This window comes from Cupressus sempervirens, chromosome 10, assembly GCF_028749045.1.
Source record: "Cupressus sempervirens isolate cs-2001-9-10 chromosome 10, ASM2874904v1, whole genome shotgun sequence".
NCBI classification, from domain to species: Eukaryota; Viridiplantae; Streptophyta; class Pinopsida; order Cupressales; family Cupressaceae; genus Cupressus; species Cupressus sempervirens.
Window position 1 is genome coordinate 740,922,781 of NC_143127.1, and position 16,204 is coordinate 740,938,984.

Genomic DNA, 16,204 nt, shown 5'->3' on the forward strand with positions numbered 1-16,204 from the left:
GAAAAGGAAATTGATACTTGATGGTTATCCTATTTATAGCTCGAGAGTCTGTACACATCCTCAACTCTCCATCCTTCTTTGGTGCTAGTACTGCAGGTATTGCACATGGACTCAGGCTCTCCCAAATAAAGCCCTTCCTCAATAGCTCCTGCACCTATCTGTTTAGCTCCTTAGTTTCAGTAGGAGTCATCCTATGAGCAGCCTTGTTAGGCAAACTAGCTCCTGGGATTAAATCTATCTGATGAATGATTTGCCTTACTGGTGGCAATCCTTCTAGAACATTATCTTAGATGATATCTCCAAACTCACCTAGTAAATCTAAAACTTCAAGTGGTATTTCACTACTACCTTATTTATCTTTCCTAGGAATCAAAGCATAGCACATACACTGATGTTTCATGCCATCTAAAAACTTCCTTCCATCAATAAGAAAAATCCTAGCACTGCTACATACATTTTTGCCTTCCTTTTTCATGGGCTTCGGTTTGTGGTGAACTCCATTCTTTTTTAGAGAGTATGTGTTTGCATGACCATCATGTATTGCATGCCTATCAAACTACCATGATCTTCCCAACAATAGATGGCAAACATCCATTGGAATAACATCACAGAGAACTTCATCATGGTAACCCCCAATTTTGAATTTCACTAAACATTATTCACTTACCAGGACCTTATGATCATCTTTCACCCAAGCAATCCGATAGGGCTAGGGGTGTTTCTCCCTCTTGAGCTTCAACTTAGAGACCATCTCCTCTAATACCAAGTTATCAGTGCTACCACCATCAATGATCACATCACAACATTTATCCTCACACTTGCACTTGGTACAGAATAAACTCCTCCTTTGTCCTAGTTCAATCTCACCACCTAGTAGGACCCTTTCATTTACTAAAGTCTCTCCTCTTTCTGCATCCTCTGAATGTGATGATTGTGCATCCTCATCCACATGAGCAACCCTAGCTTGACCCTCAGCTCTCCTATCTATCCTTCCTTGTCGTTGAGGGCATTCAAAGGCATGATGACCTTCTTCATTGCAATGGAAATAGGTACCACAGAAGCCTCCTCTTCCTTGTCTATGTCCTCTACCTCTTCCTCTCTGATTTCCAAAGTCTTGATCTCGGGAGCGGTTGAAAGCCTCGTTCCTCTGGTTCTTGCTAGTACCCACATCTTCATTTTTTTTTTGGGTTTCATTTCGACCTCCAGATGACCTACCACTACCCTTTCCTCCTTGACCATGCCCTCTTTGTCTCCCTTCAAACCTCTTATTTAGCTTCTCTTCATCTCATAGGGAAAACTGGTATGCCTCTTCAACGTTGGGCATTCTTACCAGACTTAATTCCTCATGGATGCTAGGTTGCAACCCACTGATATAACGAGCAACCTTCTCCTTATTTTCTTCTGCATGCCCTGCTCTAATAAGAAGTTGATAAAACTCCTCTATATATTCCTGGACTAATTTTCCTGCATGCTTTAACTCATGCATCTTCTTAAACAAATCAAGCTCATAGTCAACAAGAATGAACTGCTTCTTCAATTTGTCCACCATGCGATCCCACCTTGTGATCTTATCCTTTCCTCTTCTATTTCTTTCCAATTGAACCTCTTGCCACTAGATTTTGGCATGGCCTTTCAATTTGTCCTTTGCAAACTTAACCCTATCTAGATCCCTGATATCCTCATACTCAAAGTACTCTTCCAATCCATTGATCCAATCGATCAACTCATCTGGTTTCAAATTTCTTGAAAATACACCCACATCAATTGTAGGTCTTTTCCCAAGCTTAGTAATGGCCCTAAAAAGCCTTTCCTCAGCCTAATTTAGAACTTCCCCATCAAATTCCCCTTCTGGTCCAATTTCTTCTTCTTCATTGTCATCCTCACTTTCGTCACCTATAGTAACATTTGTTCCTCTATGGAGCTCCTCCTGCAATGCTTGTACCTTCCTTTGGAGGGCTCGAACATCCTTAGGATTAATAGCTCCAACCCTTACACCACACTCTTCATGGAGGCATCTTCTTAATTCAAACCCACAACCACACAGTCGATGCTTTGTCTAAACACTCCGGAAAACCAACTCTGATCCCACTTGATGGGGACACAACCCAAGCACAGAATGGACACAACAAGAAAGGGAAAATTTTATCAACTATAAAAATATGCTAGTACACTTAGTGCAGAGAAACAGACTCCAAAGCATGCCTTATGGGCTTACAATAGCATAAATCTAGAGATAAATTCTACTCCCAGTACCTTCTCTCAAACTCCACTCCTAACTACGTTTTACAATGCCAAAAATGTTCTTAAATAGACCCCGAAGGGTTAAGGATTAGGAATACATTCTAGAAATTTCTAGTAGGCATCCACTAACCAAATAGAAGGCTCTAGAAGTTGCATTAGAAGTCGGTGCAAAATTAGAAGAATCCAAAAACGGTAACCAAACTTTTGGGAGGCATAACTTTTGAATTGTAGCTCCGATTGATGAACTGTTTACATTTTCAGAAAGGTCTCGAAGCATTCTATAGCTCTATGGACTAGCTTCACTCATCCCCCATTTTTTGGCCCTATTCAAGGTCATTTAATGCCCCTAACCTAACTTTGAAGCATTCTTAGGATGTCTCCAGAAACTAAAAAACTGCGATAACTTTCAAACTGTGGGGCCTTTTGACCTTATTCTTTTTCTAGAATGCTCTAAATTACAATGAGAATCTTTCAACCAATTTACACCTTCTAGTTCACCAAAATGATGGCTCAATTACATACTCCTATTTTTTTGGCATTTACACATATCCCAAGGTGATTAAAAACTCTAACCCAGAACACTAATAGTGGAACTATGAGAGTTGGAACCTTTATTTGACCGAAATGGGTATCTAGAAATGAAAATATATGAAATTGAAATTAAGTCTAAGTACATTTTTTTGGATGACACAGGATTTCCCTTATACCTCTGGATGCTCCTGCATCAGAGTCTTACTTAGAAGGAACTAAGTTTTAGATAGAGGATCCCGAGTCACGATCTGACGGAACCAAATTATAGATAGTGGGACCTGAGCATGATTCATTTGATCATTTTGATCATGTTGAATCGAGTGAATCAAGTCCAAAATCTAGAAAGAAGGAACCTATACTTGCTAGATATGTCAGAAGGTATCATGGACCTGAGAAAATCATTGGAGATCAATAAAAAGGCACAATGACAAGGAACAAACTAAAAGGTACATGTTTACTTATTGATTTTGAACCTAGAACTATTAAAGATTCATTAGACAATAAAAGTTGGATTAAGGAAATGGATGAAGAGATTGAACAAATTGAAAGGAACTAACCTTGGACTCTTGTTCCTTGACCCAAGGACAAAAATATAATTGGCAAAAAATGGGAATTCAAAAATAAGTTGAATGAAAATGGAGAAATATCAAGGAACAAGGCAAGGTTAGTATGCAAAGGTTATGCTTAAGAAGAAGGTATTGATTACAAAGAAAATTGTTCACTTGTTGCAAGAATAGAAGGTTAGAATACTACTTCCTTATGTTGCACATAAAGGATTCAACGTATATCAGATGGATGTAAATTCAACTTTCTTGAATGGAATCCTTGAAGAAAAAGTCTACGTTCAGAAACCTAAAGGTTTCATAGATACTAGCAAAAGGAATATGGTTTGCAGATTACAAAAAGTTTTATATGGTCTCAAACAAGACCCCAGAGCCTAGTATGAAAGAATTCATAGTTATCTAGTAAAAATTGGTTTTCAAAGGATGTCATGTCCCCTTTTCAAATAATTAAAAATAATAATCTTTTCTAAGGCAGGCAGGCCCAAAAAGGTGAAGTTTCAAAAAAAAGGGGATAATCTTTGGAAGCTAATGGACTAATAAATGAAAATCATTATTAAAATATGTTTTATTAACCCCTAATGGATGTGAGTTAGGGTTATGTCCTATTTTAAGGAGTTTGGAGGCATTTTGGGCTGACTCCAGAACTTGATTTTTGTGCATTGCTTTGTTGTTCTTTAGAGGCTACCAAACCTATGGAGGAGACCCAAGAACGGGAGTTTTCAGGTTTCTAGGAAGGCTAAGGATGGGAGTTTGAATCCATTCTATGTGCATGATCATGCAGAGTTTGCCTTTGTGCTGAACAGTGCAGATTTGTGATTTTTCGGGTGTGTTTTTGTAAGAGTTTAGTGTTTCCAGTTGAGTATTTCATATTAGTTTGGGTTGATGTTGTATTTAAAAATTTTAGATGTTAAAATAGAGCTGAATATCTGTATTTGGTCATGATTATAATTTTGTGATAGATTATTAGTGTTTTTGTGGTGTTTTCGAGCTATTTTATGTTGTTTTCAGGAGCCCGATGAGCATTGTTTTTATCCTCCATTTAGGAGCTGTTGTGTAAATTTTTTACAGATATGAAAATGTCATTTTTTAGTCTTTTATGCTGCTGAAATTTCTATAAAAATGTCCACTTTCAGATTTACTAATAATATGTGAAGCTGTGAAGTTTTTGTCATTATTTTCGGCATACCCGATTTGGGGTTTATTGAGAAATTGGTTGATATTTGAAAGATTGATTGTTTGATCTTAAAGATCTGAATAGAGGCTTGAAATATCATATAAAATCAGAAAAGGGACATTTCAGTGGTATCAGAGCTATGATCTTGCCAGCCTGAGGGTTTTTAGAAGTTTGCATGTCAGTTTTGACAACTACCCAAATCTTGCATGTCAAAATTTATGGTTGCATGCTACTTCTAATCATTTGCATGTTAGTTCTTGGTGAATTTGGTGGTTACATGTTGCTTCTAATTAGTGCATGTCAAAATCTATGGTTGCATGCTACTTCTAATCATTTGCATATTAGTTCTTGGTGAATTTGGTGGTTGCATGTTGCTTCTAATCAGCTGCATGTCGAAATCTATGGTTGCATGCTACTTCTAATCAATTGCATGTTAGTTCTTGGTGTTTGAAAAAGTTATAACCTATTGTGGTTACACTCTACTTTATCTAGAATGGACAAGTATAGTACAGAGTCTTAGAGGACACGATCTTGGACAATTGATATCTAGAGTCAGAATAGTAGAAAAGATGGTTATTTAGACATTCAAGATAAACTTAGGGAAATAAGCCATGACATGTCTAAACAGTTGGTTGAGCACCACAGTATAATGAATGACATGTTGTATGACCCAACTAAGGTGGATAAGTTGACTGTATTTCTATTTGGCAAATTTTCTCACAGGGCAGATGACACAATTACCAAGAACTTGCATGAGGAGTTTGAGAAACTAGCTTATAGCCAGGCTGAGGTCTCAGATTCTACTCTGCCATAGGAGGTAGTGAGAAAGGATATTACACAGATTGATGGTAATGGTCAACTTGGTACTCAAATTGAGACAATTGTATACAGGTCATCAAAGGGTGATGTCACAGGTATTCAGGATGGTATAGTTACAACAGGTAGTGACTATAGCATAGTGGGTTTAGATGATGATTATGAGGATGTTTTTGTGCATGATGGTGAGATTGAAATGTCCATTTTCTAATTTTTGTATGATATTTCCAACCTTTAATCAGATCTTTAAGATCAAACCACTAATATCACAAAGATCCTCCAAATTTCTCAACAAACCCCAAATCGGGTATGCCAGAAATGGTGCCAAAAGCTTCACAGCTTCACCTATTATTAATAAATATGAAAATTGAAATTTTTACAGAAATTTCAGCAGCATAACAGCCTACAAAATGAAATTTCAAGATCTATATAGCCTTTACACAACAGCTCACAAATGTAGGACAAAAACTATGCTCATCGAGCTCTCGAAATTAACACAAAAATGCCCGAAAACACCACAAAAACACTAATAAACTATCTCAGAATTTTAATCACGTCCCAATACATATATTCAGCTCTATTTTAATAGCTTAAAGTCTGAAATACAGCAGCAACCAAAACTGATATGAAATGCTCAACTGAAAACACCAAACTCATGCAAAAAACACACCCAAAAACCCACAAATCTACACTGTTCAGCACAAAGGCAAACTCTTTATGAGCATGCACATGGAATGGCTTCAAAACACCATCCTTAGCCTTCATAGAAACCTGAAAACTCCCATTCTTGGGTCTCCTTCTCCACAAGTTTGGCAGCCTCTGAAGAATAACAAAGAAATCAGCAAAATCAAGTTTCGGAATCAACCCAAAATGCCTCCAAACCCCTTAAAAGAGGGCATAACCATAAATCACGTCCAAGAGAGGTTAATGAAACATATTTTAATAATAATTTTCATTTATTAGTCCAACAGTTTCCAAAGATTAACCCCCTTTTTTCGAAACTTCACTTTCTTGGGCCTACCTGCCTTAGCAAAGATTATTATTTTTTAATTATTTGAAAAGGGGACATGCCAAGTCCTCCCCTCCCAAACATTGCTTGTCCTCAAGCAATGTCAAAACAATAAACCAATCAATCCACCTGGATCCCAAATGTAGTCATGAACTATACTACTACCAATTAACACAGGCTCCTGCCATATCCTCTGCAATATGACCAAGAGGAATCCATAATCAAACTGACAATTATAGCTCAACCAAACTCCAAAATCACCACTACCACAGTCAAAAACCCATGAGACACAAACTCTTTGAACATTAGAACCCAAGTAAAGTGGACAAATCAAACTACCAACACAGTAAATACCATCAACGCATCCCACTGGCCCATATGGAATGTACAATCCAACTCTGCAACAATGGTGAACGCTCTCCAATGAAACTGTACCAAGTATGGAGAATCCACACACTTTACAACTCTTACACTCAACACAACTCTGCAAATCATCGGCCACTATCTCATAACCATAACTCCCATGCATTGTTGATGGTGAAAAGGCATTACAAGATAAAGAGTAAGAAATGGAATCCAAACCAAATTTGCTTGCCATCAACTCCTCAAAACAAGGATCAAATGCTAACTGATGTACATACCCTGCAATATAATGTTGATTAAAAAAACCAACCTCAGTCAACGGCTCACCATGAACAAGTGATATAGCCCACTGTGACTGATCACTAGCTAAGTCAGGAGATGTCATAGCCAAAGGAGTAGAATCAATAACAACACCTACTGAAGCATCACTCCAAAACTCCTGCTCTAAGTCATGTATTATCAAGCTATCAACTGCAGGACCTATTGCCATGTTGTGCCCATCACAACTCTCATCTCGAGGCATCAAACTATTCCATAACTGATGATAAGCACTAGGAACCAAAGTACATCTCTGTATCATAATCTCATCAACATGGTCATCAAAGGTAAATTGATGAGCATACCTCATAGTGTAATGCCGATAGAATTCGCCAATCTTAGTCGGTGGCTCAAACTATAATCTAGATGAAACTAACTGCAATTGATCATTAACCGTGTTGGAACTTACTACTACCTCCGAAGATATCACCAAGGGAGTAGTATTACTAGCAGGAACCATGCCAACTACCAACTCACCAACATCACACATGATCTTTGATACATCTCTAGTCTTCGTGCCATCAGTACTAGAGGCCACCACCATGTCAGGCATACAATAATCTACTACAAAACCCAACTCAACTGAACTTGACTCTAGTGGGAATGAACCTGATATGCCAATGTTAGTATCAAGGATGGATGCATCCCCATCTCCATTGTCTCTAACAATCTCGGCCATGGACATCCTCGGATCACCAAACACCACAGCTTGTGACTGTATAGAATGAGGTAAAGACTGTAGTCGCTCTAACTCCATGGTCACCTTCGCCAAATGAAACTATGACTCCATGAAAGCCAACTGTGTACTCTCAAGAATCTCAAAAGTCACCTCAAGCTGCTTAGTAAGCTCACTCACCTCATCTTCCTTGGCCAACAATGCATCATATGCTGTACTGCCCCACTCCATAAGATAATCTCTGTCGGCTACCAACTACATATAATTTTGTCTCAAAATCTGAATAGCCTCCCATAAAGAGCGGATCTCTATCAAAGAAAGATAACTGCCTTCCTGCTCATCACTAGTAGGAGAACCCCATCCATAAACTGCTAACAACTGACGAGCAGCATCGAAATGCTGGCAAGTGATAGCAATGTCTCAGTCACTAACTCTCAACTGATTAGACACATGATGGCACTAGCTTAACTGTCTCCTACAAACCTTCTCTGATGCACTGTCTAAAGGAGTATCCTCAAAGTTACTAGTCTCTAGAGTATTACCATCCATGTCCTGTGAATCAACTCTAAAGCTCATATCATCATACGAAGTATCAAAAATTGTAGCACTGCTATCCAACTCCTCTGTACCCAAAGAAACTAAGTCTTCAAAATTGCCCACTGCATCCTCCTAGATGTCATCAATGCCAATATGATCCTGGGATTCATCTGTACAATTGCCAAATATGAAAGATCATCAACACATTTCAGCAAGTATGGTCGACTGGATATATGAACAAAGCCCAGCACCGGTGTATAAAAACTAATACCAACATCGAACAAGCTGCTAGCACAAGAAAAGACAACACCGTGCAATCTACTAATCAAATCCATGATAGCACCCAAACAAACACTACTGCCAAAAAGTGTTAAAGATCTCCTGTCAACTGAATCCCAAATGCCAATATAACAATCTCGATTCCATATTTGTAAACTAAAATCAACTGGTAACTCAAGAAAAATCCTCACTTGAGTAATATGACCAATACCAACTAACTCCACATACCTGTCATGATGAGATAATGAAGTCACAATACTATCTTTGTTCACCTTCAACTGGCTGGACAAATCATGTGAAGTACTACCAACCTCAACCTCATGTGATGAAGCATCTAACAGCAAAGTCATGAATGCTCAATGTCTGCTCATCTCTACCAGGTATCTCACCATCCTACACAACAACATCCTCATAATCATCATCTGAACCCACTACACTGTAGTCACTGCCTATTGTAACTATACCATCCTGAATACCTGTGGCATCACCCTTTGACGACCTGTAAACAATTGTCTCAATTTGAGTATCAAGTTGACCATTACTATCAATCTGTGTAATATCCTTTCCCACCACCTCCTGTGGCAAAGTAGAATCTGAGACCTCTACCTGGCTATCAGCTAGTTTCTCAAACTCTTCATGCAAGTTCTTGGTAATTGTGTCATCTGCCTTGTGAGAAAATCTGCCAAATAGAAATCCAGTCAACTTATCCACCTTAGCTGGGTCGGACAACATGTCATTCATTATACAGTGGTGCTCAATCAACTGTTCAGACATGTCATGGCTTATTTTCATAAGTTTATCTCGAATGTCTAAATAACCATCTTTTCTATTGTTTTGACTCTAAATATCAATTTTCCAAGATCATGTCCTCTGAGACTCTATACTATACCTGTCCATTCTGGATAAAGTAGAGTGTAACCCCAATAGGATATAACTTCTTCAAACACTAAGAACTAACATGCAAATGATTAGAAGTAGCATGAAACCATAATTTTTTTCATGCAGCTGATTAGAAGCAACATGCAATCATCAATGATGACATGTAAGATCTGGGTAGTTGTCAAAAATGCAAGATTTGGGTAGTTGTCAAAACTGACATGCAAGATCTGGGTAGTTGTCAAAACTGACGTGCAAACTTCTACAACCACCAAATTCACCAAGAACTAACATGAAAATGATTAGAAGTAGCATGCAACCATAAATTTTTTCATGCAGCTGATTAGAAGCAACATGCAATCATCAATTATGATATGCAAGATCTGGGTAGTTGTCAAAACTGACATGCAAACTTCTACAACCACCAAATTCACCAAGAACTAATCATGAAAATGATTAGAAGTAGCATGCAACCATAAATTTTGACATGCATCTGATTATAAGCAACATGCAACCATAAATTATGACATGCAAGATTTGGGTAGTTCTAAAAACTGAAATGCAAGATCTGGGTAGTTGTCAAAACTGACCTACAAACTTCTACAAACCCTCAGGCTGGAAAGATCATGGCTCTGATACCACTGAAATGTCCCTTTTCTGATTTTTGTATGATATTTCCAACCTTTAATCAGATCTTTAAGATCAAACAACTAATATCACAAAGATCCTCCAAATTTCTCAAGAAACCCCAAATCGGGTATGCCAGAAATGGTGCCAAAAGCTTCACAACTTCACCTATTATTAATAAATCTGAAAATGGACATTTTTAAAAAAATTTCAGCAGCATAAAAACCTACAAAATTAAATTTCTATATCTATATAGCCTTTACACAACAGCTCACAAATGTAGGACAAAAACTATGCTCATCGGGCTCCCGAAATTAACACAAAAATGCCCGAAAACACCACAAAAACACTAATAAACTATCTCAGAAGTTTAATCACGTCCCAATACATATATTCAGCTCTATTTTAAAAGCTTAAAGTTTTAAATACAGCAGCAACCAAAACTGATATGAAATGCTCAACTGAAAACACCAAACTCATGCAAAAAACACACCCAAAAACCCACAAATCTACACTGTTCAGCACAAAGGCAAACTCTGTATGAGCATGCACATGGAATGGCTTCAAACTCCCATCCTTAGCCTTCCTAGAAACCTGCAAACTCCCATTCTTGGGTCTCCCTAGAAACCTGCAAACTCCCGTTCTTGGGTCTCCTTCTCCACAGGTTTGGCAGCCTTTGAAGAATAACAAAGAAATCAGCAAAATCAAGTTCTGGAATCAGCCCAAAATGCCTCCAAACCCTTTAAAAGAGGGCATAACCATAACTCACATCCAAGAGAGGTTAATGAAACATATTTTAATAATAATTTTCATTTATTAGTCCAACGGTTTCCAAAGATTAACCCCCTTTTTCTGAAACTTCACTTTCTTGGGCCTGCCTGCCTTAGCAAAGATTAGTATTTTTTAATTATTTGAAAAGGGGACATGACAGAGATACCTGGTAGAGATGGGCAGACATTGAGCATTCATGACTTTGCTAAGAAAGAGTACCAGGCATAGTTAGATGCTTCGTCAGATGAGGTTGAGGCTGGTAGTACTTCACACGTTTTGTCCAGCTGGCTGAAAGTGAACAAAGATAGTATTGTGAGTTCATTACCTCATCATGACAGGTATGTGGAGTTAGTTGGTATTGGTCATATTACTCAAGTGAGGATTTTGCTTGAGTTACCAACTGATTTTAGTTTACAGATATGGACTCGAGATTGTTATATTGGCATTTGGGATTCAGTTGACTGGAGATCTTTAACACTTTTTGGTAGCAGTGTTTGTTTGGGTGCTATCATGGATTTGATTAGCAGATTGCACAGTGTTGTCTTTTCTTGTGCTAGCAGCTTGTTCGATGTTGGTATTAGTTTTTATACACCGGTGTTGGGCTTTGTTCATATATCCAGTCGACCATACTTGCTGGAATGTGTTGATGATCTTTCATATTTGGTAGTGTGTACAGATGAGTCCTAGGATCATATTGGCGTTGATGACATCCAAGAGGATGCAGTGGGTAGTTTTGAAGACTTATTTTCCTTGGGTACAAAGGAGTTGGACAACAGTGCTACAATTTTTGATACTCCATTTGTTGATATGAGCTTTAGAGTTGATTCATAGGATATGGATGGTAATAATCTAGAGACTAGTAACTTTGAGGATACTCCTTTAGACAGTGCATCAAAGGAGGTTTGTAGGAGACAGTCGAGCCAGTGCCATCATTTGTCCAATCAGTTGAGAGTTAGTGAGCGACATATTACTATCGCTTGCCAACATTTCGATGCTACTTGTCAATTGTTAGCAGTTTATGGATGGGGTTCTCCTACTAGTGATGAGTAGGGAGGCAGTTATCTTTCCTTGATAGAGTTCCACTCTTTATGGAAGGCTATCCAAATTCTGAGATAGGATTATATGCAGTTGGTAGCCGACAGAGATTATCTTATGGAGTGGGGCAGTACAGCATATGATGCATTGTTGGCCAAGGAAGATGAGGTGAGTGAGCTTACTGAGCAGCTTGAGGTGACTTCGGAGATTCTTGAGAGTACATAGTTGGCTTTCAAAGAGTCATAGTTTCATTTGGCTAAGGTGACCATGGAGTTAGAGCAACTACAGTCTTTACTAGATTCTGTACAGTCACAAGCTGTGGTGTCTGATGATCCGAGGATGTCCATGGTCAAAATTGTCAAAGATAGTGGAGATGGGGATGCATCCATCCTTGATACTAACATTGGCATATCAGGTTCATCCCCACTAGAGTCAGGTTTAGTTGAGTTGGGTGCTGCAGCAGATTTTTGTGGTATGCCTGACATGGTGGTGACCTCTAGCGCTAATGGCACGAAGACTAGAGATGTTGTATCAAAGACCATGTTTGATGTTGGTGAGCCGATAGTTGGCATGGTTCTTGCTAGTAATGCTACTCCCTTGGTGATGTCTTTAGAGGTAGTAGTTAGTTCCAACTTGGTTAGTGATCGATTGTAGTTAGTTACATCTGGATTGCAGTCTGAGCCACTAACTAAGATTGGTGCATTCTATTAGCATTACATTGTGAGGTATGCTCATCAATTTACCTTTGATGACCATGTTGATGAGTTGATGATACAGAGATGTACTTTGGTTCCTAGTGCTTATCATCAGTTATGGGATAGTTTAACACCTCAGGATGAGAGTTGTGATGGGCACGACATGGCACTAGGTTCTACAATTGACAGCTTGATAATACATGACTTAGAGCAAGAGTTTTGGAGTGATGCTTCAGCGGGTGTTGTTATTGATTCTACTCCTTTGGCTATGACATCTCCTGACTTAGCTGGTGATCAGTCACAGTGGGTTGTATCACTTGTTCATGGTGAGCTGTTGACTGAGGTTGGTTTTTTTTATCAACATTATATTGCAAGGTATGTACATTAGTTAGCATTTGATCCTTGTGTTGAGGAGTTGATGGCAGGAAAATTTGGTTTGGGTTCCAATTCTTGTTGTTTATCTTGAGATGGCTTTTCACCATTAGGGGTGCATGGGAGTTATGGTTATGAGATAGTGGTTAGTGATCTACAGTGTTGTGTTGACTGTAGGAGTTGTATAGTGTGTGGATTCTCCATACTTGGTACAGTTTCATTCAGGAGCATTCACCATTGTTGCAGAGTTGGATTGTACATTTTGTATAGGCCAGTGGAATGTGTTGATGGTATTTAATGTGTTGGTAGTTTGATTTGTCCACTTTACTTGGGTTTTGATGTTCTAAGAGTTTGTGTCTCATGGGTTTTTGACTGTGGAAGTTGTGACTTTGGAGTTTGGTTGAGCAGTAATTGTTAGTTTGATTATGGATTCCTCTTGGTTATATTGTAGAGGATATTGCAAGAGCCTATGTTAATTGACAATAGTATAGTTCATGACTACATTTGGGATCTAGGTGGATTGATTGGTTTATTTTATAGCCATTTCTTGAGGACAAGTAATATTTGGAAGGGGAGGACTTGTCATGTCCCCTTTTCAAATAATTAAAAATAATAATCTTTTCTAAGGCAGGCAAGCCCAAAAAGGTGAAGTTTCAGAAAAAGGGGATAATCTTTGGAAGTTAATGGACTAATAAATAAAAATTATTATTAAAATATGTTTTATTAACCCCTCTTGGACGTGAGTTATGGTTATGCCCTCTTTTAAGAAGTTTGGAGGCATTTTGGGCTGAGTCCATAACTTGATTTTTGCGCATTGCTTTGTTGTTCTTCAGAGGCTGCCAAACCTGTGGAGAAGGAGACCCAAGAACGGGAGTTTGTAGGTTTCTAGGAAGGCTAAGGATGGGATTTTAAAGCCATTCCATGTGCATGCTCATGCAGAGTTTTCCTTTGTGCTGAATAGTGCAGATTAGTGATTTTTAGGGTGTGTTTTTGTAAGAGTTTGGTGTTTCTGGTTGAGTATTTCATATCAGTTTTGGTTTCTGTTGTATTTTAGACTTTTAGATGTTAAAATAGAGCTAAATATATGTATTTGGTTGTGATTATACTTCTGTGATAGATTATTAGTGTTTTTGTGGTGTTTCTGGGCTATTCTATGTTGTTTTCGAGAGCCCGATGAGCATTGTTTTTATCCTCCATTTGGGAGCTTTTGTGTAAATTTTATACAGATCTGAAATTTTCATTTTGTAGGCTGTTATGCTGCTGAAATTTTTATAAAAATTTCCACTTTCAGATTTACTAATAATATGTGAAGCTGTGAAGTTTTTGGCACTATTTTCGGCATACTCGATTTGGGGTTTATTGAGAAATTGGTGGATATTTGAAAGATTGATTGTTTGATCTTAAAGATCTGATTAGAGGCTTGAAATATCATATAAAATCAGAAAAGGGACATTTCAAAGGACAAATGATAACAATAGTCTATACATCAAGGAAGGACCACAAAATAAGATATTGTTGGTAGTGATTTTTGTAGATGATATATTATTCACTGGACATGATGACATATGCAAGTATTTTTTTGATGAAATGAGTAAAATATATGAAATGTTAATTTTTGGAGAGATTAAATTCTTTTTTGGCCTACAAATTAAACATAAGAAGGATGACTTCTACATTGCTCAATCAAAGTACATCAAGGAGATATTGAGGAAATTTGCAATGGAAGATTCTAGACCAGTCAAAAGATGTATGTCTATTGGACATAAGCTTTCCAAAAATGATGATTCCAAAAAGGTAGATTAGACTACATATAGATCAATGATTGGAAAACTTCATTATGTACTACACACAAGACTTGATATTGCATTAGCAATTGGTATAGTGGCAAGATTTTCTGCTAATCCAAAGGAAAATCATATGATGGCAATAAAAGGAATTATGATGTATCTAAAAGGTACTAAAGGTTATGGTTTTTGTATAAGAAGGGAGGTAACTTTGAATTAAAATCCTTCACTAATGTTGATTGGGCAGAAATTCTTGATGATAGGAAAAGTACCAATGGTGGAGCATTCTTTCTTCGAAAGAGGCTAGTGTCTTAGACAAGCAAGAAACATAATTTCATCTCTTAGTCTATAGTAGAAGTAGAATATGTTGCAACAATAATAAATTGTTCCAACATCATTTGGTTCAAATAGCTGTTGACAGGTATGAAGGAAGAAATCAAGGATCTAGTAGTTATCTTCTGTAATAACACCAGTGCGATTAACATATCCAAGAATCCAATGATGCATACCAAGACAAACCACATTGCAATAAAATATCATTTTCTAGGAGAATTAGTACAAGAAAAATAGGTGATATTGCAATATGTGAACACAAAAGAACAAATGGTAGACATATTCACCAAGCCATTACCTAAGGATGCATTTTTGTATTGAAGAGGTAAGATAAGGATAATTTTGTTAGGATTAAACCACGGACATAAATAACAATTACATGCAAATATAAACAATATCAGAAAATAATAAATCACACAAAAAAGAATAGAAGACACCAAAATTTAATGTGGTTCACCTAATCCCTGACCTACATCCACCAAACAACAAATCTAATATTATTACGATCCAATGATTACAACCTGATTACAATTTGTAATCCCTTATAGATCAATACTACCACAAGAACCTTTTTTTGCATCACCACTATTAAAAAAATCCCTAATCATAAGCCCTTTTATAGAAGTATTTTTACCACTTCAAGGTTGTAATTAGTAATTACATGTTGGACCAAAATTCTGATAAAATAGGGCCCAAATTTTTTTTGGAGTTGATGCCTCGAGCCCAAATGAATTTATGAAGTATGTACAGTAATTTCCTGATTAGTCACCACAAACTAACAATCTCCCACTTGGGGACTAATCAAACCCCACACTAAACAACAATCTCCCACTTGGAGACTGATCTTGTAGCTATGTCGCTACTCCATGAGGCTCCCACTAGATCAAACAACCCTGGACTTTGCTATTCTATTATTCATGTTTAGTCTAGAAGACCAACTGAAACTGAAGAGGATTTCAACTTCTACCTTTGTAAACATATTAGTTGGATTGTCAATCATGTGATGCATCAACCAAGAATTTGATGTTCAGTCATGTTGATGCAATATTATCATAGAAGATTGCATATGAATTAGTATATCAAGTACATGGAATATCCATTAAATGTTGTCTTTGTCATGAGATGTCAAAGAGGGAGAGCTTTCTATCATATTAGAGAAATTTTGTATCAATAAGTTAGAGGGAGATATTGTAGTTAGAGAAAT